This window comes from Bufo bufo, chromosome 9 (genome assembly GCF_905171765.1).
Source record: "Bufo bufo chromosome 9, aBufBuf1.1, whole genome shotgun sequence".
Lineage (NCBI taxonomy): Eukaryota > Metazoa > Chordata > Amphibia > Anura > Bufonidae > Bufo > Bufo bufo.
Genome location: NC_053397.1, coordinates 190889494 through 190915991, shown reverse-complemented (window position 1 = coordinate 190915991; position 26498 = coordinate 190889494). Strand labels below are relative to the sequence as shown.

General features: G+C 45.8%; 1 pseudogene; it reads left to right on the top strand.

Moving 5' to 3' along the window:
• The first annotated feature begins 6043 nt into the window (after nt 1-6043).
• LOC120979128 overlaps nt 6044-26498 on the top strand; it is a 124823-nt pseudogene continuing 104368 nt past the window's right edge.

The window sequence follows — 26498 nt, the reverse complement described above, 5'->3', positions numbered from 1 at the left end:
GTGCCAAAGAAGGATGGGACAACCCGCTTCTGTGTAGATTACCGGCGCCTCAATGACAAGACAGTTACGGACGCCTATCCGATGCCACGGATGGACGAGCTGCTTGACCGTATCTCTGCAGGGAAGTATCTGACCACAATAGACCTATGCAAGGGATATTGGCAGATTCCCCTAGCAGAAGATGCCATACCCAAGTCGGCCTTCATCACCCCGTTCGGCCTATACCAATTCCGGGTTATGCCGTTCGGGATGAAGAACGCCCCGGCCACCTTCCAACGGATGGTGGATCAGTTACTTAGGGGTCTCCAGAGCTTTGCAGGCGCTTACCTGGATGACATCGCCATCCACAGCGATACCTGGGAAGCGCACCTAGAGCACGTAGGGGTAGTATTAGATAGGATCAGGGGGGCCGGGCTGACCCTGAAACCCGACAAATGTCACTTGGGTATGGGCGAGGTACAATATTTGGGCCACCGAGTAGGATGTGGTAAGCAACGGCCGGAGCCGGCTAAGATCGAGGCCGTTGCCAATTGGCCCACTCCCCACACCAAGACACAAGTCATGGCTTTCTTAGGCACAGCCGGCTATTACAGACGCTTTGTACCCGACTATAGTGCCCTGGCCAAACCCCTGACCGACTTGACCAAAAAGAAGCTACCCCGACAAGTCCTGTGGTCCCCGGAATGCGAGGTGGCTTTCCAAGCACTAAAGACTGCTCTGGTTAATGCTCCGGTGTTGGTTACCCCAGATCCTAACAAAAGATTTATTGTCCATACAGACGCTTCAATGTTTGGACTGGGGGCAGTACTAAGCCAGATCGGGGAGGATGGAGGAGAGCACCTGGTGGCATACCTGAGTCGGAAGCTGTTGCCAAGGGAGGTCAGTTATGCCACCATTGAAAAAGAGTGTTTGGCCTTGGTATGGGCACTCAAAAAGCTCACACCTTACCTTTATGGCCGGGCGTTCACTCTCATCACCGATCACAACCCCTTGGTGTGGCTTAACCGGGTTTCAGGGGACAACGCCCGTTTGCTACGCTGGAGCTTGGCCTTACAGCCCTATGACTTTACGATTCATTATCGCCCAGGCAAGCAAAACGGGAATGCCGATGGATTGTCACGCCAAACGGATTTAACCTCGGACTAAAAGCTCTGAACCCGTCAACCCTACTGGACCAGGAAAGGTCCAACCGAGTTGCCGGAGCAGGGAGAAAAAGGGGGGCCATTGTGAAGGACTTTTATGCAATTGCCTATATGCTTCAGTTTGATTCTCTCCCTGCTATTTTGAGGACTATATTGTTCGGTTCCAAATGTCAAGAATGAATGTATTCGTGTACCGGACAATGATGTTGAGATTATGTTTGTATGTGGGATAGAAAGTACTTGTGTGAAATTGTTAAGAATTGTAAATGTTCTGGCCAGCAGATAATTGAGCTGTGTGTATTGGTAAAACTCAATTGTCTAGCCTGGCCCAGAGGAGGAGTTTTAGGATAATTGAGCTGTGTGTATTCTTAAAACTCAATTATCTAGTCTGGCCCAGAGGAGGAGTTTTTGCTGCATAAATTGTGAGTTCTGTGTACCAGTAAATCAGTCTTGTTCCAGCATTAAGATGACTCATGTGTGGATTATTCGGCGATTCCAGGGATATTCCTACTCGTGGAATATTGGGTGATTTTCTTTTATGGGAAGAAGGGAATGCTTGACGAGGATATTTTCTACTACCGTCACACTGGCACTATAAGGGGGCTGGCACTATGGGGGGGATCTGGTACTAAAGGGGGGGCTTGCACTATAGGGGGGGCTGGCACTATGGGGCAGCTGGCACTATGGGAGGGATCTGGCACTATGGGGGAGCTAGCACTATAGGGGCAGCTGGCATTATAGGGGGAGCTGGCACTATAGGGGGGCTGGCACTATAGGGGGGGCTGGCACTATGGGGGAGCTGGCACTATGGGGGAGCTGTCACTATAGGGGAGCTGGCACTATAGGGGGCTGGCACTATGGGGGGCTGGCACTATGGGGGGGCTAGCACTATGGGGGAGCTGGCACTATAGGGGGGGCTGGCACTATGGGGGAGCTGGCACTACAGGGGGGGCTGGCACTATAGGGGAGCTAGCACTATGGGGGGCTGGCACTATGGGGAGCTAGCACTATGGGGGGGCACTATGGGGGGAGCTGGCACTATAGGGGGAGCTGGCACTATAGGGGGAGCTGACACTATAGTGGGGGCTGGCACTATGGGGGGCTGGCACTATGGGGGGGCTGACACTATGGGGGGCTGGCACTATAAGGTGGCTGGCACTATGGGGGAGCTGGCACTATGGGGGGGCTGGCACTATGGGGGGGAGCTGGCACTATGGGGGGGCTGGCACTATAGGGGGAACTGGCACTATGGGGGAGCTAGCACTATGGTGGTGGCTGGCACTATGGGGAAGCTGGCACTATAAGGGGGCTGGCACTATGGGGGGCTGGCACTATGGGGGGGCTGGCACTATGGGGGAGCTGGCACTATAAGGGGGCTGGCACTATGGGGGGGCTGGCACTATAAGGGGGGCTGGCACTATGGGGGAGCTGGCACTATAAGGGGGATGGCACTATGGGGGGGCTGGACCTATGGGGGGGAGCTGGCACTATGGAGGGGCTGGCACTATGAGGGGAGCTGGAACTATTGGAGGAGCTGGCACTAAGGGGGCATTTCTTGCTGGCACATTATGGGGGGCACCATGGGGGAGAGGAGCACTATGGGGGTATCTGGGGGCTCTAAAGGGGCTTTTTTTAATTATTGGCACATTCTGGGGGGCACTATATGGGAGAGCAGCACTATGGGGCATCTGGTGTTACTATAGGGGCATTATTTGGGGGCACTATGGGGAAGTGGGGGCTCTAAAGGGGCCTTTTGTATTGGAACATTATGGGGGGCACTATGGCATTTGGTGGCACTAAGGGGGCATTTTTTACTGGCACATTATGGGAGGCACTATAGGGGAGAGCGGCACTATGGGGCATTATTTGGGGGCACTATGGGGGAGTGGAGCACTATTGGGGCATATGGTGGCACTAAGAAGGGGCATTTTTTTTACTGGCACATTGTGGGGGAGAGGAGCACTATAGGGGCATCTGCTGGGGGCACTAAGGGGCATTTTTTTACTGGCATATTATGGGGAACACTATGGGGGAGGGGAGAGGAGCAGTATGAGGGCATTTACAGGGGCACTATATAGGGGTATTTTATACTGGCATACATTATGGGGACATTAGCTCAACTGCGGGCACTAAGCGGGGGTATTTCATGTACTGTCATATTATAGGGAAAATTAGTACTACTAGGGGTATTATGGGGAGCTTTACTACTACTGGGTGGCTATGAGGAACATGATTACTAGGGCACTATAGGGGCATTATTACTACTAAGTGTGCTCTGGCAGAGAGTTATTTCTATTGGTGGAATTTTGGGGAGCACTGTTACTTTGGGGGCACCCTGGCATAGTATCAGCTTAGCACAATTATTTTTGGGGGATTTTATCTTTATAAAAACACAGAAATATAGTGGCAATACTGGAGGAGCTGCTCAACCCCTAACACTGTAGCGTGTTTTTCATTGGGGGAGCAGCCCCACCGCATGTGGACCGCAGCGAACGACTATCCCCAGCAAAAAATGCATATGGTGGAGGATGTCGGCACGTTCCACATGCACCACAAGGGCATCCTACACAAAACGGAGCATTGTGTGGATGTAAATACAATCATATAAATCACAGAAAAAATGCACCAAACGGATATGCCACTGACTATACTGGCTAGTCATAAATGCAGATATTAAAAGCTGAGACTTTCGCCAATATATTCCTGTCAGGAAAATATCGGAGCCCTTCATGCACCACATAGTGGTAGGACCCTTTGCCATGCTGAGTGACCGTGACGTGGTGCATGAAGGGCTCCGATATTTTCCTGACAGGAATATATTGGCGAAAGTCTCAGCTTTTAATATCTGCATTTATGACTAGCCAGTATAGTCAGTGGCATATCCGTTTGGTGCATTTTTTCTGTGATTTATGGGACATTATCTTTATACTATTAGTGTCTGGGCGCAGTTATTTTTTTAGAGCACTGTGTGCCAATAATTGTTTAAGGGGGCACTATCTGTGTGGTAGTAGTATTCCCAGGGGTACTGTTTCTGCAATATAGTATTGGGGGCATAGCGGGTACAGTATTGGGGGCACTATCTGTGTGGTAGTAGTATTTCCAGGGGGACTGTTTCTGCAGTATAGTATTGAGGATGGCAGGAAACTAATGTCTGTTTCTCAATCTCTGCAGAGACGGGAAATGGCAGAAAAATCATCATGGCGGTCTGGTCTGAATGGAGAAGATGAGGAAAGAGAACGTCTACAACAAAGGTGACATCACTGGATGTAAGAGGTATGTGGTGCTATGTAGGAGAGGAGATGCTCCGGCTCCTCCTCCTGCCATTTGCAGAAGGAGGATTCAGAGCTGAGTGAGGACGACGAAAGGGGGCAGCAGGCCACGGGCGGGTGGCAGATGGTGGGGGAACCACAAGCCTTGAGCAGGATCAGGGGAGGGAGGAGAGCGGAGGAGCTTCCTGGCTGTAGCTTGTTATATAAGCAGGCAGTGCAGCCAGGACAGACCCTACCCTCTCCGTATGATGTGTAGACAGGCCTCAACTATAGAATGTCAGCTGTACAGTCTGTGTTGGGAGTGGCCTATTATATGTAGGAGGGGCTTTTAATAATGGGCGGGGCTAGAAAATGGGCCACTTGACTGGATTTGCCCCCCAGGACTAAAGCTGCCAGCCCTCCCCTGTTTATGAGCCCTTACTGTTCCCTACATGGGATGACCCTTTAACTTCATTCTGTTGGTCAGTAGTACGATTACAACCATATCAAATGTTTATAGTTTTTCTTGTGTTTCAATTCATTTAAAACGATAAAAACTTAAATTTTCTTTTTTTCTTTGCATTACCATATTCTGGCCCTCATAATTTTTTATACTTACATCTACAGAGCTACGTGGGGGGCTCATTTTTTTGCGGGGGGGCTCTTTACTTGAACCCAGCAACCCAGCGCTAAACACTGAGACACTGTGCTGCCCTTCGGTTTCTTCTTGATATTTGCTTGTCAGGTCGGGCCATGTAAATCCAGCATATGACTTTAAAGGGGTTCCCCGGGAATTAAGAAAATGAAAATACTTAAATATTACTTTATTATAAATATATTCTCAAATACCTTTCATTATTTATAATGGCTAGTTTTGTCTGGGGAGCAATCATCAGGGGAAACAAAATGGCCACTGTCCCATCAGTTCACACAAAACCTGTCCTAATCACACATGAGGACAAGTTACTTTATAACACTGAGATAAAGAGCTGCCTCATCCTCCTCCTCTCTGCTCTACTTGTAAGGGATTATGATCCTAAATACAGATAATAAGAACTTTAGCCGAATCTTTGGGGAATTTAGTTCATGAGGAGACATGAAGTACAGAGAAGACGGACAGGAAGGACTGTGGTAATGTGTTGCTGTGGTAATGGAGACTGTAAACAAGTGCTGCTGCTCATTAGCCACACCTCATCCTTCTCTCATGTCTCCTCATCTTCTCCATTTCCACAGAGATTCACCTGTATTCAGGATCATGATTCCTGACAGGCAGAGCAGAGAGGAGGATGATGCAGCACTATGGCTCATTGTGGTGAAGTAGCTTGTCCTCCTGTGTGATTAGGACAGGTTTTGTGTGTACTGATAGGACGGCAGCCTTTTTTTTTCTCCTAATGATTGCTCCCTAGACAAAACAAGCCATTCTAAGTAATGAAAGGTATTTGTAAATATCTTTATTATAAAATTATATTTAAGTATTTTCATTTTTTCAATTCCTGGAGAACCCCGTTAAGAAGTCTCTGAGTGCAAAAACTGTTGCTGACAAGTATTCTAGGTGTGTGCATGTGTATTTAATGCAGGATAATAGGCCGAAATGGATGGACAGATGTCTTTTTTGTTACTATGTTATAAACTATGTAATAAAATACTAGGAGGAAGAGGACGTCGCAGCCCCACCACTATGTAAGCACCTGACTCATATCCCTATGAAGCTGAGGATGGGGAAGTGTCACCAAACTTACTTCAACTCATATCTGTCATTTCTGAGGCTTACCCGCCTCTCTGACAGTGTCTACTAACTTCCTGAGGAGCAGTACATTTCTCTCTCTCTACTTGTAGAGAGCTGCAACTCTGAACAAATGCATGAAAACTGGAAGACCATGCTCCCTCCAAGGTCTTATATCATAGGAACCCTGGTCATGTTCATACTGTTCGTGGTGGGATTTTGGTGAGTAATTCCTCCGTATTATTGTTGCATTGTTGTATTTGTTTGTTTTGTATTCTACGTAAATAAAATAATTATAATATTGATACAAATTTCTAATAAAACACCTGCAAGGTGCAATCTGCTTCTAAAATGCTGAAGTTATCCATTCTGCTTAGCCGAATTATTGCTTCATATAAAAAAGATTTATCGCTGGATGAAAAGTTCTGCAGCTTTCTGATGGGCTTTCCTTGAAACAATTATATCCACTTCTGTGCAGGACTAGCTACTGGTTTGCCACCTCAGGAATGTAATCAAGATTGTTCTTATTTACTGACAGCAAACAAATGGAGAGTAGATGAAACACAAAGCATACACTTGTATACGGGTGCTTTAATATATATGGGGGTGTTTTAGTGGCATTTTTCTGCACGCTTGCATTTTAGTGGATTTTATTTTTTTGCAGTAATAATAACCCCAGCTCCAGATGTTAGCTCAAAGTCTATGGGAATTATGAAACACAGGACACACAAGTGATTTTTTAATCTTGCAGTTTTTGTTTATTAGGTGGCTTTTTTTGTCTTTCTGGCTTCTTTTCAAAAATGGTGTTTTTGGAGTTTTTTCATCACCTTCTTTATAGGGTAAAAAAAAAGATGAAGCGGGCAAACACACCGGGGCACATATACCAAGGGCTCATTCACACGACAGTATGTATTTTGCGGTCCACAAAAAACAAATCCGCCAAAAATATGGATGATGTCCGTGTGCATTCCGTATTTTGCGGAACAGCTTAATAGAACTGTACTATCCTTGTCCGTAATGCAAACAATAATAGGACATGTCTTTTTTTTTGCGGAACAGACATACGGACATTCGGAAATGGAATGCACAAAGAGTAAGGGCTCATGCACACGAACGTATTTTCTTTCCATGTCTGTTCCGTTTTTTGCAGACCGTATGCATAACCATTCATTTCAATGGGTCCGCAAAAAAACGGAAGTTACTCCGCGTGCATTCCGTTTGTCCGTATTTACTTTCCGCAAAAAAATAGTACATGTCCTATTATTGTTTGCATTACGGACAAGTATAGTACTGTTCTATTAGGGGTCAGCTGTTCTGCAAAATACAGAATGCACACGGATGTCATCCATATTTTTCCAACCTGTTTTTTGTTGACCGCAAAATACATACGGTCGTGTGCATGAGGCCTTCTTCCATTTTTTTTGCGGACCCATTGAAATTAATGGCTTTGCATACGGTCCGCAAAAAAACCAGAACGGACACGGAAAGAAGAATACGTTTGAATACATGAGTCCTAACAGTTTTATTTAGTGCCGCTGCAGCATTTTTGGTTTACGCCAAATTTATGATTTGGATTGTTAAAAATTTTAAAAGTTGTCTAAAAAAAAACCTAGTACCTAGCACGATGTAAAGGAAAGGAAGTTGTGGAGACACAGCACGTACAGGAAGCGTGCTCTGCACATTGTTGCAAGTATTAAAACACAAGCCAGGCGAAATTGCAATAGAGCCGGATTGGGGTATGCACTCTGACGCCAATAATATGCAATGGCTGGGTCAGGTGTAAGTGATAGTTAATAGTTTTGTTTGTGACGCCAATTGCAGCATGCGCAGGGTACAGTCACAGGGCCCTTTAAGGTGTTGTAACTCACGTACCAGGTTAGGAATGCCAGAGTGGTGTAATGTCTCTGTATGGTAGTGGTAATGGTGTCAACGGTGTCTCCTACCTGGGTACGGCTGGACTCCTGGATCCTGGCTCACTTGCAATAAAATGAGTGTGTTGCTAGTAGGAGTAATTGAGGGATTTGGTAGCAGTAATTGAGATCCAGACCTTTGGTAAAGTTCAAACTTGTCTTTACTGGTTGCAGCTTTAATCCAAGCGAGATACAGCAACAGTCTTGGGTCCCAGCAGGTATTGGCAATGTGTGGCAGGAATCTATCTTCTGCTCTATCATGTGCCTGGAGCTTTTGCAGGAAAAGACGTCTGCTTAGTAGCTCTGTAATGTGGCAGGAATTTATCTTTTGCACTATCTATCTTCTGCTGTCTTGGGGACTAACTTGCTGAGGAGGAATTTGGCTTCTCCTGGTCTCTGGACAGTACTCACAGTTGTGCTCACAGGGTATGCTTCTTCCTGGAGTTCTGGAGGTGGCTGCTTGCTTCTACCAGCTGAGGCTGCAAGGCTCAGGCTGGGGATGATGATCAATTGTCTCAGCCGAGACAAGATCCTGGATTGGATCCCTATATCTGGGAGCTCCTACTCGCACAGCCTTCCCCTAGCCGGGGTGGCTGGCACACTAACTGAACTTCCTTCCCTCCCCATGAGGCAGGACTTGGGCGAGCCCACTCTGCTCAAAGAGGGGGGAGCTAAACTGGAATAAACTATTCCAGTCTATAAACACTAAACTGTAGCTAAGACCCTGCTCACATTGCTGTCACCTGCTGGTGAAAATAGAGAATTACAGCAATACATTTAACAAGGATTATAATGCACATTTGTGAGGAAATTACATGAAATGACACAAGATGACAATGTTAATACACTTAACAGGTTGTAGCGGGGTAGAAGAGTTTCATAACATAACTCTGGGATGTTACATTCCCCCTTACATTCGAGTTAAGCCGCCCTCGGCTTATGCTTAGGAGGGAGAGGAACCAGCTCTGGGGTACCCAAATAAGTACAAAGTGCTGCATATATTTCATATAAAGACATACAAAGAAAAAACATATTACGGCTAGCCCAAGGTTCCTGCCCGCATGAGTAGGGTGTCCTAGTTAACAGTTTCCCTCTCTCGGTATAACCAGTGAACCAAGTACTGCACTAAGCAAACATTACTGATTGACTTTGAAGTGTTCTGAGCCCTTTAAACACCAAAGAAAGCATGGGGGTGTCTTTACTCCGTAATCCCACCATTATGTAATGGAATGAACACAAATGGAAGGTTGGCTTTATCCTGTATTCCCTTCCCTGCACCAAAGTCTGAAAAATATGGCTTATAGCACGATCACTATGGTAACTATGGCTAGCTAAATGTGGCTCTAAGGCTTGAGGTACCATACCTTAGGCAAAGGCTCAGAAGGGGAGGTATTAGCGTCTCCATGTACTTCTGGCAATGTCAACAGGAGGAGGGTATGATAATCCCATGAAACTCTTGGAAGAAACACCTCAGGATGGGAGCAATCCTGAACATAGAACAAGCGGGAAGGAGGGGTCAAAAACTCCTCTAACCATTCCCGAAGCAGCAGGGTTACCTGATTAGTTTCTGGACCTGCCAGGACTTACCACTTGGTCCTACCCTGGGTACCCGGGATATATGACTCCAGATGTAGGCCATTAGTATTAAGCGTCCGTATAAAGGCAGTCCGTATGAAGGGGTTTGAGAACATGAGCTGTAAAATAAGGCATACTGGAGTAAGTTGCTACATTTTTGGTTAAGTGCAATGTTAAGTGCAATCATCACAAATAGTGCAGGAAGGTCACATTGCGGCACCTAGAAGAGAATACACACAATGGGCATGTTATACTTGAATGTTACACAACCTATAAACCGGTAAAATTAGTGCAATGGAGTTTCACAAAGAAAATCACAAAGAGCTCAGGTAATCGTTTGAGTCTTTTCTTTGGGTGCAAGCTTTTAATGTTACAGTAAACATTGTTAGAAAATAGTGCAAATTTATTAATGCAATAATGTGCTCAAATATAGCTTGAGTCCTTTTGCTTGAAGTGCTTAAATCCTCTGGAAACAGGGCAAAAGTCAATTGTAATCCACAGGAATGATAAAAGAGTTAATTGTAATCCAATGGGAGGTATAAAATGATATGTAAAAGCACATAAAATAGCAGCGTATTAAGAACCATAGTTCCATGAGGTTACCTTGTAACCTGAGAAAGGGGGTAAAACAATGAAAACTTGGACACTAGGCAACCTGGAAAAGAAAAACATTAAAAACAATGCCATGACATGGCTCCCAAATAGTTCCTTATTTGTTTAAAAGGGATGACACTTTAGAGAAGGACGTCCGTGTCCTCCTCGCTGCTAGAGCTACTAAAGCGCATCAGTGGGCGCACTTGCATCTGGTAGCTCAGGGTTGCAGCTGTTGTAGTACGCCACTGACCTCTAGTGGTGTCCTTTGGTGGTGGCTGTGCAGACAGTCTGGAGAATGCAGCTGTGACATGCTGCAAGCCGGGATCCCTAGCCGGTGCAGAGGCGGTTAAAACCTCCGGCTGAAGGTGTTCTGGAAGGCAACTTGAGGGTGCCTGGGGCTGCTTCCATGGCAAAACATAAGGTTGCACCCTGGGGTTGAATGTTGAAACAGAATTGTTGATTTGGCCCACTCGTAGTGTTGGTGGTGCGGCCAGGTCAGGGATGAGGGGTTCAGGTTCTGGCTGGGGCTGTTCCCTGAAACGCAATCTGCCATGATGAGCCTCTTGGAGGCATCTCACTTTCCCTGCAGAGCCTGGGTCTTCCTGCCAGGTCTCTGGGGTGACTGCAGGGGTTAACGGTTTGGCCAGTAGGGTCACACCGGCAGCAAAGGGGCCTTGGATTGAGCACATGGGGGTGTATTCCACTTGGTCCCCTGCATATAGGTTATGACGGGCCTGTGGCAGGTAGTGACACTTTACAGAGCGGCGGCCCACAAATATTTCTGTACCAGAATGGCTATCTTGTAGGAATCCCACTCCTCTCTCCACTGAGAACCAGAGCACAGTCCCAGTGCGTCTGGTCAATTTAGGGTCTATTTGGTGGACTAGTATAAGAGATGCATGTCCATTGCATCGTGCTGATGATCAATAACATAAAAGATTTAGAGACCAGCAAAAAATGGCATGGATATAAATACCATTCCAGTTCGATCATATGAGCCCACTACGATATGTCATTCGATTGTGATCTGGTGTAGTTGCGATTTAGTCACGCTCTACAGATATATGAGGACAACTAATGTAGTGTACGGGAGTTGTAATACCCGTCACTACCAAAGTGTCACTTGGTGTGCTGTCGTCCCTCCTAATTATGGGGAAATTGTTGTATGCCAGTTTTATAAAATGTAATGTAATGTGTGTATTTCCCTGTCACTGAAACTTGCACTTACAGGCCGGCTAGGGGTGTCATTCCAGCTCTTAGGCATTAGAGGGAGCTAGGGAGCCCTAGTTTATATAAGGGCCAGACAAGGAAGGGAAAGTCAGTGTAACCTGATCTAGTGTGGAGTGCAGAAGTCAGTCTAGACCAGAGCTCAGAAGTTTCTAGAGCCTGAGGAAGCTAAGAGAGACAGAGGCAAAGATCAGAGGAGCCAGAGGTACTAAGAGAAACAGAGGAGGTACTTATTTAAGCCATAATCAAGGATATAAAGCCAGACTTAGGTTAATGGGCCTTGGTGAAGAATTGCTACATTCCAGGATCAGACAGAGTTAGAGTGCAAGCTCCTTTGCTGCAAGTCCTGTGTTCAACACTCTGTAATTACCCTGCTGTACTGAATTGCCTGCATCGACCGAATTGCAAAATCGACTGTATGCTGAGGAACTGCGTTTCCAATATTGTCTCTGCCTGCAAACTACTAAAGTTGAAGTTCTGTTTAAGACTACGTTTCCTCAAATTATTCCTGCATCCGCAAACGGCGTGCCACCGTTTACTTGGCACTGGCGTCACGAACTATTCCTACCTATACCTGCCCTTGCAGAGAGTCAGCTGTACCAGGTTAGTGTATATTGCACTACTACACTCAGAAACACCTACTACGCACAACTTGAGTACACTGCACATCTCTTTTGGCGTTCCACGAACAGGATACGCACGCTTTCTAGTGCAAGAAGCGTGAACTTTGTGCCTTATACCGTTGCCCTGTGACCAAAGTGACATTTTCCTGTTTTATTCAAGTGTGGTTTTGTGGACTTTTTACAATCCTGCTTGCTGTCAGTGAATGGACAGCGTTTTGCTAAAGATGGCCACCGGCTGCCTGGAGTAAAGTTTCCCGCGCCGCTGAGGACATTCGTGGGCGGATCCCTGCAAAGACACAGAAAATCCCGCCCCTCGTCATCATCGCACCGCCGCGGCCCTGTTTCTCCTGCGTCACCGCGGTCTCAGGACGTCCGGAACCTCGCGAGACTTGGCCTGCGCAAGACCAGCGATACCGGTAAGCACTTGTAACCGGAGGGAAGGGGATTGTTCCGGCCCCTTTAGTCGCCAGCGGCCACCTCTCAATAGACTACCATGTCAGAGACAGGAGTGCCTGAGCAGCCGGCCCCAGGAGAGCTTGCGGCTCCTAATCATCCTACAGCCCCCAGCATGATGCCCTTTACCATGCCTTACTATTTCGGGGCCCCATGGTTCCCCCGCTACAGGGGAGAGACCCATACCCTAAGGGACTTTAAAGAAAAGTTGCTGGCACTATTCCGATTGTACCCTATAAATGCCGACCAGCAAATGGAAATCATGCTGGCGCAACTGGAGGGAGCTGCCCGCAGGGAAGTGTTATCATGGCCTGCTACTGAGCGGAGTACTCTAGAACAGATCTTCACCCGCCTCAGAGCCACTTTTGAAACTAGGACTGCCTCAGAGATAAAGATGCACTTCTTTAGCAAGAGACAGAAGCCCGGTGAGTCCCTCCGTGACTATGCCCTATCACTTCAGGAGGCTTTAGGGGCTGTAATCCAGATAGATCCCAAAGAGGCTGATAACCGGGACCAGACCCTGAGGGAACAATTTATCAACGGGGTGTCTAGTGAACAAATAAGGACCCAGTTAAAGATGCTGTCCGCCCAGCACCCTAACAGTACCTTTCTGGACTTTAAAGAACTGGCTATAAAAATTCTGGGGTCCACAGTATCTCCTGAGTTGAGCGCCCTATCTGAATCATCAGCCTGCAAGCCAAAACCGCTTGTCACTAACCGAGCTGAGGCCGGCCAAGCTGTTCAAGTGTCAGCTACTGATACTATTGCCATGCTGACAGAGCAAGTAAATCACCTCACTAAAAGTTTAGAGAAGGTGTGCAGAAAAATAGAGGAATGGGAAAAACCCATAATGCTAGATGAAGAATTCCTGTCACCTCCTAGGCCGTTCCCACCTCCTTACCAAGAGACTCACCCCAGGGATCCTGGGAGGCGTAATAGAGGTCGCAAGAAGCCCGTGTGTACATACTGCAAAAAGCTGGGACACACAGAATCCACGTGCTGGCAGTTAAACGGGCAACCCCTGAGGCTGAGGACCACCCCTCGGGAGGTAGAACACTAGGTCCAGAGGATCCAAATTGGATGCCACGTTATGTAGGATCCCATCCTAAAATCAATATAGAGATCAACGGGGTCCCCTTTGAAGCCCTATTAGATACTGGGTCTCAGGTCACTACTATTCAGCTGCCTGCATTTGAAAAGTTCTGGGACACCAACCAGTTGACCCAACCGCCTGAATCCTGGGTGGAAATTATCGCCAGCAATGGCAAACCAGTAAAGGTTCATGGATACTGGGAACCCACCCTGCAGGTGGGAGAAGTAACCCTGCCTCAACAGGGAGTGATCGTAGTACAGGCCGGTGACAGAGGAGGACATCCTGTCATTCTAGGCACCAATGTTTTCAAAAACTGTTATTCAGAAATACTTGCTGTATTACATCAGACTTTGCCCACTGCTTCCTCTGCATCCAGGAGGGTGATTCAAAAGACTATTACTGTGTTAAGTGCCCAGCAGAGGTTTGCTAATGGGAAAGGAGAAATTTGTACTGCCAGGATCCGTGATATTAAGCCTGTGACTTTGCCTCCTAATTCTCAAACTCTTTTGTGGTGTCGTGCTGTCCTGGGAGTCGAAGGCCGAGATTATCCAGCCCTGGTGGAACCACTCCAGATGGAGGATTATCCTTATGTGAGAGCTGCCAAGTGCCTGGTGAACGTCTCCCAAGGTAAAGTACCTGTCCGTCTGATTAATCTGAGTAATCATCCTGTTGCGCTTACTAAGCATTGCCCTGTTGCCCAGCTGTCCCAGGTGTCCTTCCAAGACATCATTCGTCTTCCAGTGACAGAAAAGCCGCCAGCTGCAGACAGCAGATGTTCGCCGGTGACCCAGCCACAAGTGCCCTGGTGGGAAGAGCTCCATGTAGGGGACGAGACTACCCCCCAACATCAACAAGAAGGGATTCTACAGCTTGTCAAGGAGCACCACCAGGCCTTCAGTAAGCATGCCTCTGATTATGGAGAGGTGAGTGCCATACAACACACCATACCTACTGGCTCTCATCCTCCTATCAAGGAGAGATACCGACCTTTACCGCCTACTTCATATCAGACTGTAAAGGAAATGATCCAAGAGATGAAGGACTCTAATGTAATCCGGGACAGCCGTAGTCCGTGGGCTGCACCCCTGGTCCTTGTAAAGAAGATAACCCACAAAGATGCATACCCACTGCCCCGCATTGAGGAGTCACTAACTGCTCTGGGCTCCTCTGCCTATTTCTCCACATTGGACTTGACCAGTGGCTACTGGCAAGTACCCATGGCCCCTGCAGATAGAGAAAAGACTGCCTTCACTACTCCCATGGGCCTGTTCGAATTCAATTGTATGCCGTTCGGGCTATGTAATGCCCCAGGAACTTTCCAGAGACTAATGGAACGGTGTTTGGGTCACAAAAACTTCGAAACAGTGCTGCTGTATCTTGATGACGTCATTGTGTACTCAAAAACATATGAGGACCATCTGAAACATTTGGCAGAAGTATTTGAAATCCTTATCAAATATGGCTTGAAGGTAAAGCCATCCAAGTGTCACCTGCTCAAACCTGCAGTAAGATACCTGGGGCATATAGTAAGCGGAGAGGGAGTGCAACCTGACCCTGATAAATTAGCAGCTGTCTGTAATTGGCCGGTTCCTACTACTGTCAAAGAGGTGAGGAGTTTCCTGGGTTTTGCCGGCTACTATAGACGTTTTATCCCCCATTTTGCTCAAATAGCTGATCCTATCCAGGAGCACTTGAGGGGGCAACCCAAAAAGAGTCCTAGAACTCCTGTGCCCATTGAGTGGAATGAGAAAAGAGAGATAGCGTTCCAATTGCTAAAAAAGAAACTGACCGAGCCTCCAGTGTTAGGTTATCCAGATTATAGCAAGCCCTTCCATCTCTATACTGATGCTAGCAAGCGAGGCCTGGGAGCTGTGTTACCCCAGATCCAAGAGGGAAAAGAGAGAGTGATAGCATATGCAAGCCGCTCCCTGAAAGGAGCTGAGAAAAATGACCAGAATTATAGTTCCTTCAAACTAGAGTTCCTGGCATTAGTGTGGGCGGTGACAGAAAAATTCAAGGATTATCTAGCCGCCACCCCGTTCATTGCATTCACTGACAATAACCCTCTGGCGCATCTAAATACAGCTAAATTGGGGGCCTTGGAGCAGAGATGGGCCTCTCGCCTTGCCAACTATAATTTCTCTGTAAAGTATCGTGCTGGACGCACTAATGATAATGCTGATGCTTTATCCAGACTTCCCACAGAGACAGCTCCTGATGATGTACGAGATGCTTGGGAAGATGTAGAGATGCCGGCTTTCTATAACAAGTTTGCTCAACAGGACCAGGCTCGAGCTACCAATAACAGAGCTGCAGTTCCTTCACCCTCCAGTACCCCTGATCCTAAAGAAGAAAGGTGGGTGAAACTACAGTCTGAAAGTAGAGTGCTGGGTGAGTTGTTGGACTTCATTACTAGTGGCAGAGCCCCTGAGAGGATCCGGCGTAAGAGTGCAGATCCTGAGCTCATCAAACTGTGGAGACAGCGCCATCAACTCTTCATACAAAAGGGCCTACTGCTACGGAGAAGCCTAGACCCAGTGTCCAACGAGAGAGTGCACCAGATTCTCATACCCCGACGAGATGCAGGTATGGTGTTGGAGATGTACCACAATCAATCCGGTCACTTTGGGGTCCAAAAGACTGAATCTACTATCCGCCAGCGGTTTTACTGGGTAGGCATGAGAGAAGACATGGAGAAGTGGTGTCGAGAGTGTGTAGCCTGTGCCTTGAAACGAAGTGAGCACCATGATCAGAGGGCACCACTGAGACCCATTGTAAGTACCCGTCCTCTTGAACTTGTCGCCATCGACCATGTAAAACTGGAGCCTAGTCGCTCAGGGTATGCTTATGCCATGACTATTATTGACCATTTCACAAAGTTTGTTGTAGCAGTGCCTGTGAGAGACCAGACAGCCAAGACTACAGCCGAAATGTTCTGGAAGCACTTCCTCCTGCCCTATGGATGTCCAGAAAAGATCCTCACCGATCAAGGACCTGCTTTTGAGTCCCATCTGTTCCATGAACTGTGCCGCTTACACAACTGTAAGAAGATCCGGACGACGGCCTACCATCCTCAAGGTAACGGATTATGTGAAAAAATGAATCAGACCTTGATAGAGATGCTGAGGGCCGTGCATCCTGAGAACAGAGGAGATTGGCCCAGTCTGTTGCCACAGCTCATGTTCACATACAATCATACCATACATTGTTCCACCGGGTATACCCCTTTTTACTTGATGTTTGGGCGCCAAGGGACATTGCCTGCTGATCATTCATTGGACATACATGTGCCTGATTGCATTAACCCATTACCTAACACCGACTGGGTTGCTGAGCACCAAAGGCGATTAGATGCAGCCAAAGCCATTGTTCAGGAACGTATGGACCTTGCTAGAGACCGACAGCAGAGAGACTATGATCAGGCAGCCCATGCAGAACCCTTGACCATAGGGGCCGTGGTCTGGTTAAAGAATAACCGTCGTACCAGCAAATTGGACAGTAAGTGGGAGCGAAGTCCCTATGTTGTCACTGCAATCCCAAATGTTGGAACTCACACTTATGAGATCACCCGGGAAGACAAGGGATCCCAAATTGTACACCGAAACTGGTTGAAGCTCTGCCTGACACCAGAACCTAGTGCCGAGAGTTCCGGATCTGAATATCCTGTGTCAGAGTCAGCAATACCGCCCGAGGATCCTATGCAGGCTGTCAGTAATCTCAGGTATGACGCTGATCCCATGCATTGGCTTCTGACACCGTGGTTGAACTTGCTGGTGCCTGCTCCGGCACCTACTGTAGTTTTACCTCCAGAAGAGCCGGTTCAAGATGCCCTGGATCCAGTTCCCCCTGTAGTGGATATTGTTGTTCCTGTTGTTCCAGTTGTTCCTGACCGAGGTCTCACGGATGGAGACCCTCCTGTTGCTCCTCTCCCTCCTACCTCGTTGCTAAGGGAAGAGGAGACCCCTGTTTTGAGAAGGTCTACCCGGATGACCAGGGGACGCCCGCCAGTCCGTTTAGGAGACTTTGATTATTCTGGTGGTGTCTCCTCCCAAACAGTTGCCACTGGCAATACCTTACTTGACATTTGTGCGCAAGAATGGACTCCTCCACGTGAGCCCTTGCCTGTGATACACCCACAGGAAACCCCTGGGTAGTTCCGTTATTATGCTGTCATTTTATTGTGCAACTTCATACTAAGGAAATGTGCCCAGAGATGGACTCCACCGCATGAGAGCCTCTGTGATTAATAAGAAATAACCTGGGTACGGACTCATGTTTGTTATTTGAGCCTCCAAGAACTTTTATACCGTTTTCTACTGTTTTATCATGGACTTATTCATTGTCATGGACTATCCTGGTTATAATGTTACGCTGTGCCAGGTCAGCGCCCCCGTTCCATTCACTATCCTGAGAGAAGAGAACGACGCCCCTTGTCACTACCCTTCACCTTTGCCAATTGGACCTGATGTAAATGTAAATGCAGATGAATTACATGTATGTATGCCTGCATGTCTCTATTTTCTATTTCAGGTAGAGATTCCAGTTGGGCGACCCATGATGGAGTACGAGGTCGTACTCAGCTTAAAGCAGTGGGGTATGTAGTGTACGGGAGTTGTAATACCCGTCACTACCAAAGTGTCACTTGGTGTGCTGTCGTCCCTCCTAATTATGGGGAAATTGTTGTATGCCAGTTTTATAAAATGTAATGTAATGTGTGTATTTCCCTGTCACTGAAACTTGCACTTACAGGCCGGCTAGGGGTGTCATTCCAGCTCTTAGGCATTAGAGGGAGCTAGGGAGCCCTAGTTTATATAAGGGCCAGACAAGGAAGGGAAAGTCAGTGTAACCTGATCTAGTGTGGAGTGCAGAAGTCAGTCTAGACCAGAGCTCAGAAGTTTCTAGAGCCTGAGGAAGCTAAGAGAGACAGAGGCAAAGATCAGAGGAGCCAGAGGTACTAAGAGAAACAGAGGAGGTACTTATTTAAGCCATAATCAAGGATATAAAGCCAGACTTAGGTTAATGGGCCTTGGTGAAGAATTGCTACATTCCAGGATCAGACAGAGTTAGAGTGCAAGCTCCTTTGCTGCAAGTCCTGTGTTCAACACTCTGTAATTACCCTGCTGTACTGAATTGCCTGCATCGACCGAATTGCAAAATCGACTGTATGCTGAGGAACTGCGTTTCCAATATTGTCTCTGCCTGCAAACTACTAAAGTTGAAGTTCTGTTTAAGACTACGTTTCCTCAAATTATTCCTGCATCCGCAAACGGCGTGCCACCGTTTACTTGGCACTGGCGTCACGAACTATTCCTACCTATACCTGCCCTTGCAGAGAGTCAGCTGTACCAGGTTAGTGTATATTGCACTACTACACTCAGAAACACCTACTACGCACAACTTGAGTACACTGCACTAATACTTGGAATTAGGAACTGAGAACCCTACCCAGGGTGACAGCGGATCGCGGTGAGAGGAGGAGTCAGAGGATCGTCCTGGTAGATTGATAGCTGACGTGGACCGAGAGGAGGAGGCATCAGCGTCGCAGAGCTTGCTACGTATTCAAGAAAAGTGAGCGCACAGCATGTAAGTAACATGACACGCCTGCAATTGATAGGAAGGTGTACCTGCCACTGTGGGAAAAGAAGTGGGAAGTCTGTGATAGCGGCTGAGCGGACATCTGCAGTGAACAAATAGAGGTCGAAATGAGCGCGTGCACGCTAAGGACCCTACTTCCCCTGACGAAGCCACACCAGTGGCGAAACATGTCGGGAGGGGTGCTATAGTGTAGCGCCAAGTTTTAGGCAGATCTCAGTGAGAGCATCAGCAGGAGCAATAGGGAGCGTTTTAGATTAGATAGATACTGATAAATGGCAGAACGCTAACAGCGAATAAGCTCACATTTAGCTGACTAGGAATATCAGGCACAGTAAATAGTTAATGGAATATAGGAGAGACCTTTAAACTCAGTTACCTTGTGACAATCAACTAATAACACACAGTACTAGCAATATAAGAGGGACAATATACAAGTGTTGCCAATTGGTCAAAAACATTGCCAGTTATTGCAAAAAGGTATAATCACCTCCAAGTCACTACGTGCTAGATATACATAGTGTTCTGAACAGTTGAGATGTGTTGTCCACTGTACATAAGTGGCCACGTACTAGTAACATAGTGCACTGAGGGTCACTAAATAAAAAACAATAAAAATAATCAACTCTTACCCAGCCAATACCCTAGTGCCATGAAAAGGCAGTGATAGCCATATCTACAGTCAGGTCCATAAATATTGGGACATCGACACAATTCTAAAATTTTTGGCTCTATACACCACCACAATGGATTTGAAATGAAACGAACAAGATGTGCTTTAACGGCAGACCGTCAGCTTTAATTTGAGGGTATTTACGTCCAAATCAGGTGAACGGTGTAGGAATTACAACAGTTTGCATATGTGCCTCCCACTTGTTAAGGGACCAAAAGTAATGGGACATAATAAAGATCATAAATCAAACTTTCACTTTTTAATACTTGGTTGCAAATCCTTTGCAGTCAATTACAGCCTGAAGTCTGGAATGCATAGACATCACCAGATGCTGGGTTTCATCCCTGGTGATACTCTGCCAGGACTCTACTGCAACTGTCTTCAGTTCCTGCTTGTTCTTGGGGCATTTTACCTTCAGTTTTGTCTTCAGCGAGTGAAATGCATGCTCAATCGGATTCAGGTCAGGTGATTGACTTGGCCATTGCATAACATTCCACTTCTTTCCCTTAAAAAGTCTTTGGTTGCTTTTGCATTATGCTTTGGGTCATTGTCCATCTGCACTGTGAAGCGCCATCCAATGAGTTCTGAAGTATTTGGCTGAATATGAGCAGATAATATTGCCCGAAACACTTCAGAATTCATCCTGCTGCTTTTGTCAGCAGTCACATCATCAATAAATACAAGAGAACCAGTTCCATTGGCAGCCATACATGCCCACCCCATTAAACAAACACCACCATGCTTCACTGATGAGGTGGTATGCTTAGGATCATGAGCAGTTCCTTTCCTTCTCCATACTCTTCTCTTCCCATCACTCTGGTACAAGTTTATCTTGGTCTCATCTGTCCATAGGATGTTGTTCCAGAACTGTGAAGGCTTTTTTAGATGTCATTTGGCAAACTCTAATCTGCCTTCCTGTTTTTGAGGCTCACCAATGGTTTACATCTCGTGGTGAACCCTCTGTATTCACTCTGGTGAAGTCTTCTCTTGCTTGTTGACTTTGACACACATTCACCTACCTCCTGGAGAGTGTTCTTGATCTGGCCAACTGTTGTGAAGGGCGTTTTCTTCACCAGGGAAAGAATTCTTCGGTCATACACCACAGTTGTTTTCGTGGTCTTCTGGGTCTTTTGGTGTTGCTGAGCTCACCTGTGCGGTCCTTCTTTTTTAAGAATGTTCCAAACAGTTGTTTTGGCCACGCCTAATGTTTTTGCTATCTCTGAGATGGGTCTGTTTTGTTTTTTCAGCCTAATGATGGCTTGCTTCACTGATAGTGACAGCTCTTTGGATCTCATCTTGAGAGTTGACAGCAACAGATTCCAAATGCAAATAGCACACTTGAAATGGACCTTTTATCTGCTCATCGTAATTGGGATAATGAGGGAATAACACACACCTGGCCATGGAACAGCTGAGAAGCCAATTGTCCCATTACTTTGGTCCCTTAACAAGTGGGAGGCACATATGCAAACTGTTATAATTCCTACACCGTTCACCTGATTTGGACATAAATACCCTCAAATTAAAGCCGACAGTCTGCAGTTAATGCACATCTTGTTCGTTTCATTTCAAATCCATTGTGGTGGTGTATAGAGCCAAAAATGTTAGAATTGTGTCAATGTCCCAATATTTATGGACCTGACTGTATTTCTGCATAAAATCGGATACATAACAGCAAAACTGTTCCATTGCTCCTAGTACCCTCATGGGTGACACACCATGATAGGTTTACACATGAATAAACGTGGATTGGAATTACATCCCTGAGTTGTTGGCAGCAACAATTGACAGTGAATAGTTCAATATATGATAAGCTAATATATTCCACATCTCACTGAACTCTACTTTTATATTAGTTAGAGACCCCCTAAAGGGATTTTTTGGTCTACTGACCGCACATTACATCATCTACCACTTGCTTCACCCACTCTTCAATGGCTGACTTGTATTCCCAGGCCGTCTGGGCATAAGCAGTGATCTCCCATGGGACTTCAGGGTTAAGGCATCCCCCTTTGGCAGTTGTAGCAGCACTGGGTGGCGGAGTGGAAGTTCCGGCCGCCTCTGCCGCACCAGTAGGTGTCCTTAGCGGAGCAGGCCTGTTACAGAACATTTCCTAAAATTTAAACACAACATCTCGCAACTACGCTTCCGAGTTATAGATGGAGTTCCACCCCAAAGAAGAGGGGGTGACAGGGAAAAATTATTAAAAAGGATGGAGTTGAGGTGGATCTACGAGTTACAAACACTCGAACCCAAAGGCCTCAACAGGGAGTTTAAGATTGGCTCACTCTACTGACTGTACGGAGTTCAGTCTTCACCTCACTTGTTTAACTAATACTATATTCTATCTAAGTATTGGATTTTTTAAATTAAGATTGTACCCAACCTGATAGGCTGAGATTATTCATAAGTAATTTTTATCAATTTTCCTCACATTTTCTCTGTCTTCTTTTTTATAGATAATTGCGTATGCAAATGAGACCTGGGGATGAGGACTGAGGAGACTGAACATAAACAATTGAATGGTAGCCAATTTTGTAAAATAGTGTTTTGGGTCTATTTGTATGTTCATCCCACGGGGGGCAAATCTTGGGTCTGTTCATGAAACATTGGATTGTAACATATGGTTTCCTTTGCTCGTTCCACTTATGGGCATTTGAGATACATAGTCTTTATTGAGCAGCCATATGGTCTATATGTTCATAGTGGAGGGGGTTGTATTAAATGAGATGACTTGGGAATGTTGGGTTTATAGAGGTATACCCGGAGACGGAGATACTTACTACCTGTCAGGACAGGTATGAGGTGTTTGGTACCAAGGAAGGACGTCCCTCTTGGTTGGAGGGTACGCCCTCCTAGAATTGAATGGGGTGGTCCAAGGATGTACGCGTCGACCCCATAACAGAGGGAGACGTGTCACCATTGTGATCATTACAATTGCTTGATGGGGGAGGGCACTGATCCACTCTAGAACAGAGGTGGTATTTACCCCTTATGATCTGGGTTGGAAAGTGCCGCCCTGTGAATATGAGTGTATGAGCCCCAAACAATTTATCATGAAGCTAAACTCAATTTAATCTGACTAGGTACTCTAATCTTAAAATGTGGACGAGTAATGGACACCTAGTACACTTAGCAATTTAAGTTTTATTCTTGAACATCTATGTTCAATCAACCTTTTGTACCAATGATCACAGACTGATTTGCTCCTGACAGTGGGCGGAATATATATAAATGTATAGAAGCCTTTGCTATAGGTTTCGTTCAGAAGAGGACTGTATATATGGTTACCATGACACCAACTGTAAGGACGCTGCACGATGACGGGAGGCCCGACGCCGGATTCTATGACTACTTGCGTTGGGCGCGCATGCGCGCTTTACGCTAGTGGTGACTTGGATGGGAGGCGTCCGGTTTCCATGGCACCGGTGGAGCGTACTATGCAGACGCATATGGCTGACGTCATGGAGGAAACACGCAGGCGCATTTGACATAGAGGAACGCCGAGGGAAGCGAGGCAATTGGCCGTATATGTGGATGGAGTTTGGTCCACCTGAGTGGTACTTTCCCCAGGTCTACATTATGCATCGCAGTAAGTGGATAGAGACATATTTTTATTTATGCACAATATGGGATGATTGAGAATAACATGTCAAGCTAATCCTATAATAGGGTGTACACGGAAAGGGGCGGTACTCACATTTTTTGTAAATTGTTTATTAACATAATTGATTGGGTCATGTGACCGGCTTAGTAGGGTATATGTATCCGGTTTTATTTCACATTGTTAAATTGCTTGAGAAAGATCACACAGATCGAAACGTTGCATTGAATTAGTGAATAAAGTTTGAAAAGATCAAGGCTGGAGAGTGCTGCAGTTTTCTTTTACAATTGCATCTGCAATTGGGGAAGCTCAAGACTGGCTTCTGACACAGCGGGCACCACCACAGTAAGGAACAATATATAATTTTTGTTGTGCTGCTACATTTTTCTTTTTTTGCCATGATCAGTCTGGTAGCGTGCACACGATACCACAAATGAACAACTATATCTAAAAAAAAATTTTGGTTGTGGTTTCAAGTGGTAGCCAGAAATGGATTCACCAAGTAAATCTGTTTTTTCAAGTGAGGAGGTGACGCGAATTTTGGATGGTGCGGTGGGGGGTGGCTCATTCTTAAACAAACCGACTAAAGATTTGATAAAAGAAAATGGGAGTCAGAGTTGAAACAATACATAAATTATGAACTGCACCTGTCTACTATGAAGGAGTATTATGTTGCAGAGCGGATCCCACGAGGGATTGAGAACACACTTGAGGCCAATCCTGCTACCAAAAAACACGGATTTTTGCATGAAGTTTACACAAATTTCTAACCGATATTCAATGGACATAATGCTCCTGAATATGGAGTACTTACAAAAGGAATTAATGGAGAACAAGATAAGGATAGAAGGATTGGAACTACAGTTAAAATCCATGATGACATCACAAGAATATATAATAATGAAAGAACAGACGGATAAAGATCTCCAGGTGTACAGGGTTAACATAGAGACCTCAAAGCGACAGAAGTGGTTCCGCGATCAGGACGATTATTTAAAAGTATATAAGAAGAACCCCACTGAAGGGGGTCAGAGAAGAAACATACAGGGACAACAAAGACCGATGAGACGACAGATAAGGAAGAACCGTAATACGGACACTGAATCCTCAGGGGAAATAAGTGAAGACCAGTGTTTTTTAGAGCAAAGAACGACGCAAGGCGCCAAAAACCGACAAGAAGAGGGGGGCGTAAGCACCACAGGCGGAGGAAACGAGGCGCTGAGGGTGATCCGCTCAAAGAAACCACCATTGGATTACAAACATGGACAGACGACTCAGAAACAACAGACTTAGTAAAATCAACAGAACCAGAGAAAGTAAAGATTTTAGTGGTAAATATATAATCTGTTGCTTTGTCTAATGATGAAATTTCACTGTTGGAAAAGGGGTTATCATTTTGTCCTTATTCAGATATAGATTGGTTTAATTATGAGATAGATCTGCAAAAGTTTTATAGGCGCATTAAATTACAGGTTTTCTTTAAAGATCCCCCTAAAACGACCACTATGACGGTTAAACAGGATATTGCAAATACTGATATGCTGTGTTTAAAGGAGACGGGTTTACACTTGCATAGTGATTTTCAACCACCTGTCATGAAAGATGCAGTGAACACATACATTGACCTAGTTAAAAAAGGTATAGAAAAAATTAAAATTAATAGCAATAGACATGGTAACAATAATAATTTGAGTCAGGGAGAAAAAAGAGCATTGAGAGAGCTTAGTAGTAGAAAAGAGATCACAATAAAAAAAGCTGATAAAGGAGGAGCCACGGTAATTATGGACACCAATAAATATATAGCGGAGATACAACAGCAATTGGGGGATAGTGCAGTATATCGAGCATTGGATGCGGACCCCAAATTCGCCATCAAAAGGAGACTGAAATTATTAATAGATGATGCTTATGCGTCTGATTTAATTGATGATAAGCTACATGAATATTTATTGGTGGACAAACCGGTAACACCATTACTGTATACATTGCCCAAAATACATAAAAATTTGCTTGATCCACCCGGGCGCCCCATAGTCTCTGGGATAGGCTCAATTTTTTCAACAGCTGCTATTTTTCTTGACAGATATCTCAGAGACTATGCCATGTCCACTAGGTCCTATGTAAAAGATACAACTGACTTCCTCAAGAAATTGCAAACACTTTAGGTTGAGGAAGGGCAATATCTTGTTTCCTTTGATGTGGTCGGTCTCTATACGAGTATTGACCACATCAAAGGACTAGATTCGGTTGAGTGGACTCTCTCCAAGGGTAAAAATAAACCAGAGATTAAGTTTGTTCTCTCCTTGTTGGAGATCGTCCTCACGTGTAACTATTTCCTCTTTGAGGATACCTACTATGTACAGCAGCGGGGGACCGCAATGGGGTCCAATGTGGCCCCAACTTATGAAAATATTTATATGAACAAATTTGAGGAGTGCTCTATATACCCATCCAGCCACTTCACTTCGGTGATGGGCTGGATGAGGTATATAGACGATATATTCTTTGTCTGGAATGGAACTCTTGAGAGTTTACTTAGGTTCCAGGGGTACATAAACTCAGTCCATGCGGAATTACAGTTTACGGCCGTGTACTCCCAAACCAGCCTACAGTTCCTGGACACGACAGTATACTGTACAGGAGGTAGACTTCAAACTGATTTGTTTGTAAAACCTACAGACAGGAACAACATGTTGCTATTCCAGAGTGACCATCCAGGATTTAAAAAAAAGAGTCACTGCCCTATAGCCAACTACTTAGGGTAAAAAGAATAGTAACAGATGAAGAGAAACTGGAGGTGAGGCTCAGTGAGATGTGCAACAGGTTCTATGAGAGAGGTTACCCGAGGCCCATGGTACAGAGGCATAAGCAGAGGGTGAATCAATTTAAAAGGGAGGACCTTTTGAAGAATAAGGAACAACGAGAGGAGAACAAGAGGGTTCCCTTTGTGTCGACTCATACAATATTCAGTAAACAGATATCACACGTCCTCAAGAACAGTTGGCATATTCTCACTGAGTCATTCCCTGACATTGAGGCAT